The sequence below is a fragment of the Manis javanica genome, chromosome 8 (genome assembly GCF_040802235.1).
Source record: "Manis javanica isolate MJ-LG chromosome 8, MJ_LKY, whole genome shotgun sequence".
Taxonomy (NCBI): Eukaryota; Metazoa; Chordata; class Mammalia; order Pholidota; family Manidae; genus Manis; species Manis javanica.
The window spans coordinates 11,161,087-11,168,699 of record NC_133163.1 but is presented as its reverse complement, the minus strand read 5'-3'; positions in this window follow the sequence as shown (position 1 = coordinate 11,168,699).

Genomic DNA, 7,613 nt, shown 5'->3' with positions numbered 1-7,613 from the left:
TATGTAAGAATTTGTTCACCATGTAAGAACTTGTTCATTATGCTTCAGAAGATTGGAGACTGACGAGAATTAGGCTTGGGTGGATTAATGATTGTGCATTGAGCATTGACTCCCCTATACAGAATTTTATTGTTGTTAACAACCATTTGATCAATAAATATGAGACACCCTCTCAAAAAAAAAAATCGAGGTACATACAATAAAACGCACAAATCTCAGTGTACAGCTTGATGAATATTGACACAGCATGGGACTATTTTGAAAACAAGCATGCAATATTGTAACAAATGAAAAGAAGCAATAAGGCTGTTTGTAAAAAATATTTAAAACCACTAGAGAGACATTTGGTTAAATACCATATATTAAGCACATATGTTTATCTCTGTTGCTACCTAAAACTCATCCAAAATGACAGTCAAGGACTAAAACAAGCATAAGCCTCCCAGAAGAGGGAGGCGGGGGATGCACAAACTGCCGAGGAGAGAAGTGGCTCAGTCCCTTTGGGCAGCATAGCAAAATACCACAGACTGGGTGCTTTCAAACGACAGATGCGTTTCTCAGAGCCTGGAAGCTGGAAGTCTGAGACCAGGAGCCAGCGTGGCTGGGCGAGGTCTTCCTGTGGGTTACAGACTTCCTGTTGGGCCCTCACCTGGGAAGGGGCCAGGAGCTCTCTGCAGCCTCTTTGTCCAGGGCACTGCTCCCATTCAGGAGGCTCCCCTCTCATGCCCTCAGCACCTCCTCAAGTTCCCCCCTCCTAACACCATCACCTCTGGGGGTTAGGATAGCAATATATAAATTTGGGGATTTATATATTCAGATCACAGCAAGGTGTCAACACATTTTAAAAATACAGACAGGTATTGAAGGAATAATACTTGCCTAGGAGGGCAGGAAGCTTCCCCGCAAGGCCCTTGGGAAGGGCTGGTGGAAGCCCATTTCACCCTTGGTGAACTTGCAATGGTATTAGAGACAGTAGAGATGGAAGCAGGCAGGGTAGGATGTGGGACTGATAGCAGAGGGTGCTACGTGGAATAACGGCCCTCAAAGATATGAGGCTCTAATCCCTGGAGCTGTGAATGTTACCTTACTTGGAAAAAGGGTCTTTGCAGATGTGATTAAGTTAAGGGCCTTGAGATCGAGAGAATTTCCTGGATTATTCAGGTGGATCCTAAATGTAATCACACAGTCCTTATCAAAGGGAAGGGAGATTTGGCACAGACCCAGAGAAGACCACAAGAAGGTAGGGCAGAGAGAGACTTAAAGATGGTGGCCCTAGAGGTGGGACTGACGTGACCACAAGCCAAGGACCACCAGCAGCCACCAAAGCTGAGGAAGCAAGGAACGGAGTCTCCCCTAGAACATGTGAAGTTGGGGGAGTGAAGCCCTGCAGACACTTTAACTTTGGACTTCAAGACTCCAGCTTTGTGAGAGAATAAATTTCTGTTGTAAGTCACCAAGTATGTGGTAATTTGTTATAGTGGCCACAGGAAACTGATACAGAGTTTGACCTTCAGTCAGAGATAAGGAGCTGTAAGACAGCGGGCCTCACCCTCCCCAGTGCTGCCCCACCCTGGCAGCAGGCAGGAGGTTTAGTCTCTGGCCAAGTTCAACCTGGACTCAGGGATGCTGGGCAGAGTGTGGGGTGCAGGCGAGGCCCCACTGAAAACCTGGAGAGTAATGAAGGTCTGCATTCCAAACACGGAGAACCCAGGCCTCTGTTTCCCACCTGACCTCTAGAATGTAAGCTAGTTGGGCTCATCCTCCTTGGGCAGGAGACTAAAGTATGGTTCCCCGGAGAAACTGAACAGTCTGAGAGAAAAGACGTTCAGCCACTGACATCTGGGGGTCCCCCAACCAAAAGCTGACCTCCTGTCCTGTCATCCTGTGGCATAGCCTTCAGCCCCACCTGTGGAAACTGTGCTGACAGTCAGCTGTTTAGTACCCCACTTCAAGGTGAAAGTGGACAGCGAAGGAGTGTCACACATTTGAGAATCCACCATACATTTTCTCAGACTCGTCTGAGAAAAGCTTCCAACATGAAAGAGAGATCAAAACGGGAAAAAGAAAACTGGACGCAGGGCTGCCGATGGACAGGACAGAAACATCCTCACATGTAGCAATCTTGGCTTCTACCCAGGTTGGGGGCCCAGGCCAGTTTGGCCAGCTGCCTTCCCCTAGGTAGGGAGCTGTTTGGAGTAAACAACATGGTAGGGAAGAGAGGAAAACTAAAAAAAAATAAACTAGAAGTCAAACAAAAAAATAACCTGGAATAAATATGCTAAGTTTGGTAATAAAGGATAATCGCCATTTAGACAGACTGTATTTTCCAATCAGGTATTTATCCTAAAACACATGCTGTGCTCCTTCCTTAGATGTGGGTCAGGTGGGGCCCTGACTGCCCACCCGGTAATGGGCGAGTGGAGCAGAGGTGACGCCGTATGGCTCATGGGGCTAGGCCACCAAAGGATACAGCTTCTGCCCGACTTTCCGGGTGTTTGCCCTGGGAACCCAGTCCCTATGTTGTGAGGAAGCCCAGGCCGCCTGGAAAGGCCTGGCAGACAAAATCCTGTGTTCTGGCAGATAACACCCCCCAGCTAGGCCCTAAGCTGACCCCACCATCAGTGGCCAGACGAGTGATGATACTCTATATGATGTCAGCCTCCTGCCTTTAGAGTCCCCTAGCAGAGGCCGCAGCACCATGCAACAGGGACAAGCCATCCCCCCTGAGCCCTGTCCAAATTCTTGACCCAAAGTGGCCATGAGAGAATATAAATGATTATTGTGGTTTTGAGCCACAAAGTTTTGGTGTAGTTAGGCACTATGAGACAATGGGTAGTCACAGTAATACAGCCATGAAATAAGAATAGAAACTGAATAAAAATGGGATAATCATACAATGCACATGAGTGCAAGAAAGTACAGCTGCAGCTGAGTTTCGAATTCACTAGAAAGGCTGGAAGAGGAGGCCGGGCTTCTGCAGCTTTGAGCAGTCTCACACTCCCCTGCTAAATAAAAAAATATTGCAATGGAAAACTCTTTTTAGCTCATTCTTTGTGGGAATCCTTGTTCAGTTTCTTATAAATGGAATGCTTTAGATACAAGGAATGCACATTTTAAAAGCTTTTTTTGCATGTTGAAGTTATAGTTTCTGAGACGCCAGAAGCTGGTTGGTACCAGGTAGTCTTCTACCCACCCCAAGGAGGCTGGGAGCATCCAGCGCTCTGTGGGTTACTGCTTCTCCTCAAAGGGCACTCAAAAGGGAGGAAGGCAGGAAGACGATTTCAGAAGGGAACTGGAAACTCAGGGGCAGTTAGGCATTTACTGCTTGGAATAGAGAGAGACTGAGGAGGTAATTGTGCCCATGCTCTAAAAAGCTGAGCATATGCTGGTCATAAAACCTAAGAACAGCCATGCTAGCCTTTAGAAGGGACAAAATAATCCTATGTTTATTCCTCTGATACAGGAAAGAGTTAAACTAGTGACAAGGAATGTAATGGAGGATTTTTGTTTTCTTTTAACCTGGATCCAGTAGAGGAATTTTATGATTCAAAGAGAAAATATAAAGTAGCAGTAACAGAAGTGTAGACTTGGTCTCTGTATGTGTAAAACAAAATAATGACAGCTGGTTGGCAGCCTCTAAGAAGACCCCCAGGATTCTCACCTCCTGGAATTCTCACCCCTGTGTCATCTCCTCCCCTTGAGTATGGGTTGAATTTATTGACTTGCTTCTAATGGACAGAATATGACATAGTGTCACTTTGGAGATAAGATAATAAAAGACCATGGTTTCCGGCTTGGCGGGCTTGCTTCCTGCAGAAATCGGCTGCAGTGTCATCAGGGAGCCCTGGGAGAGACCCTGTGGTGAGCGTGAAGATCTCCCAAGAGATGGGCCCAGCCCCTGCCAACACCTCAACTGCACTCTTGAGAGAGCCAGAACCTCCCAGTTAAGTTGTTCCCAGATTCTTGATCCACAGAAACTGTGAGATAACTATTTTATTTTTGGACCCTAAGTTTTGGGTCCAAACTTGTTTGTGCAGCAAAGGAAAACAGATACCATAGCTGTTATTATTGAGTACATGTTGTGTAACAGGTGCAGTTCTCAGCACTTGACATTATTGATTCATTTGGTCTTCCCAGTAATCCTGTGCCATTTCCCCATTTTCAATTGGAAAAACTGAAGTCCAGGAGGGGTTAATAAACTTATCCAAAGGCACAGTTAGAAAACAGTGAAGCTGGAATCTGAATTGAAGCATTCTGGCACCACAGCCATACTCACATAAATAAAGATAAAAACAGCTGTTCATGTTTCACTGCATAGAATTGCACTATTTGCTCATGCCTAAAATGAGCAGTTTGGCAAAGGGTACCAAGTCATCTTGAACTAAGCAAGCTTTTCCACCCCCACTTCCTGCAGGAGCTTGGGAAAGGCTGGGTTTCCCCTTAAATTCACAATTCTGTAAAGTGGGTGAACAAACTGGGTTTAGATACAGAAGAGGAAGAGGCTAATGGTTTGCTGGGTGGTGGCGGTGTCGCCTCTTCTACAGCACAGGCTGGGTTATATCATTATTATTTATTTTGGAGGAAGACAGTGGGGAGTGGTGATGGATAGGGTTTCAGGTTATGTGGTCAGGAACTGGCTCATCAATGATTCTACTCACATGTAATGATTATTTTCATTGGTTCCAAGCCAAGGTACTCTTAGAGGCTGTCTGCACAGTGGTTAAGGTACTGGCTCTGAAACCAGAAAAGATCTTGGTAGCTTCCAGCTGTATGACTCTGATTAAGCCTATTTACCTATCCAAAGGTCTTTTTCCTTATCTGAAATTACAGATAGTAATATAGCACAGGGTTGTGGTCAGAATTACAAAAGGTAACATATGTAAAGCGTTTGGCCTGTGGAAGAGCTTAACGAATGATAGCCAGGATTCTTATTATATTTAATAAGGCACATCAAAGCACTACTAATTAGTTAAGAAGTATGTATTACCTTCCAAGTGTGACACACCATGCTGGGCCTATACATGGATATAATACACCTTATATCAAGGGGAACATAGAATCTAGTTGGGAAGTTAGGAAGCACACTCATCAAAAGATATTCCTGATAATATTTGGGAACACACGTTAAGTGGCAAATATTAGGCATGTTAAGAACTTAGAGTCAGTTTTTAAATTAAGGATGTTCAAATAAACAGAAAATCTTTTGAGTCACACAGTTTTAGAGCCTAAAAGGGACCACCGACTTTATAGGTCAGTAAACTGAAGTCCAAGAGGAACTGAGTGCCTTTATTTCAGGTCATAGAACAAGCCAAAGGAAGGATCATATTTGGGTTCAAATTTGGGCGCTGCCACTAACTAGCTGTGTGTCCTTGAGCAAGCTGCTCACCTTCTCTGGCCTTACTTGCATCATCTGCAATATTCTATTATTTCAGACCCCAGTCTTCTTTCTGACTCTCACCTCGTACGGTAGTGACCAAGAACGTTACCACCCCTAATTTACACTGAATTATTTAGTATACTGGCCCAGAGTGTATAGTAATCCACATGTACATAGAAAATCAACACCTCTAAAAGCAGAGTCAGGCTTGCTGGTAGCAGAGGCAGGCGAGTGGGTGGGAAACCCACAAAGCTGATTACTTTTTATCTAAATGTAATCCTCTTTGAAATAAGAGACTTTCAGATGTTGATTTCTAAAACCATCTAGTTTCCGATTTTATGAAATGCTCTGGCTGGGAGTGAAGTGGAAACGCGAAGGATGTTCTCACTTGTATAGATGGATGGGTCCATTTGTCAAGGTCAGTCCTCTCTGACAAGCTAATCAGAAGATTCTACAAGTGTCGTGGACCTAGAGAGTAAGTCACTGTCCCAGATTGAGGACTTGAATATTTTCCACATAAAGGCCTGAAAATTTTCTAGTCTTTGAGCGGGGCAGATACATTGCCACTTCTGGGGGAAATCATCCCTTTCCCAGCTTTGGCCTGTCCGAGGCCTAACCTGAGTGCTCTTCACCACCTGCTGGTGTTTAGATGAATAACCATTTTTAGGAAGGGCGGGCATTCCAGTTATTCATTCCCTAGAGACTTCAGCGGTCGGCAGTCCAGGTCATTGTAACTTGCTTGCCTATGTATGTACACATCTGTGTACATACTTCAATGACCATTTTATTCTAGAATAGTTTTAGACTTACAATAACGTTACAAAGCTAGTAGAGCATTCTTGTATTTACCTAGCTTCCTCTTGCTGACATCTTACGTTACCAGGGTACATTTGTCACTCCTAAAAAAACCCAACATTGATGTATTACTATTAACTAAACTCCAGACTATATTTGGATTTCACATTTCCACTAATGTCCTTTATCTGTTCCAAGATCCCTTCCAGAACATATTACATTTAGTGACCATGCGCCCTTAGTTTCCTCTGGGTGTGACAGGTTCAGCCTTTTCTTGTTTTCCATGATCTTGACAGTTTTGAAGGTTGTTTGGGTATTTTGAAGAACGTCCCTCAATTTGGGCTTGCCTGGTGTTTTTCTCATGATTAGACTGGTTCATGGGCTCTCGGGAGACCCCAGAGGTGAAGTGCCCTTACATCACATCCTGCCAGGGTACCTGCTGTCAGAATATCACTGATGTTAACCTTGGTCACCTAGGCAAGCTAGTACCTGCCAGGTTTCTCCACTGAAAAGTTACAACTTTCCCCTTTCCATACTCCATTCCTAAATACAGCCCACACTTAAGATTGGAAGGGAATAAACTCTACCTCCTAAAGGGGGAGTATCCACATAAATGATCTGAAATTTTTCTGTATGGAAAATTTGACTTTTTCCCCGCATTTATTTATTCACTCAAGTATTTATATCAGCACAAACTTGTGGATATTTATCTTACACTTTTAAGTTATAACCCAATCCCATGTTATTCATTTTATTGTTCAAATTGTGCTTTCGCCAGTGGGAGCTTGCAGGCTGGCCCGTGTGACCCTTTGACATGCCACCTTCCTTTGCTTTTTGAGCACTTCCTTTACATATATCTATCTCGTTTTAAAAAATTAGGAAACAAAACTAAGCGACCCTTTTAACCCCATCATCCCAACACAACTAGTTAGTATGTTAGTGTTTGTCTTCATGTTTTCAAAATATAGCCTCTAAAAAATGTAGGTCTTTACTACTTAGCATGGTTTCTTTAACAGAAGTGCCAGTGACAGTTATATACTTACCATATGCCTATGTCAGTGCACCTTCAGCTCTCTTGAATCGTACTACGTGCCCTTCCCCCAGCACTGAAGCCTCATCCGCAAAACGGAGGAAGTGATGGTTTCTCACAGGCTTCTGTGAGGATTTAACAAGGCAGCCCGGACTAGATTAACAGCAAGGTCTCTGAATTAGAGACAGGCTGAGTGTACATCCCGTCCCTGTCACTTATTAGCGAGAAAACCTGGGCAAGTTCCTTCTCTGTGCCTCAATTTCATCTGTACAATGGGGAAAACAAAAGGCCTTCCCTCTTAGTATTGCTGGAGAATCAAATGTGTTCAGTGGTGCTGTGCCTGGCCCATGGCAAGCATTCAGTGTCAGCTACTGACTCTGGATAGACCTCCATGGAGGGGATTATAACCTA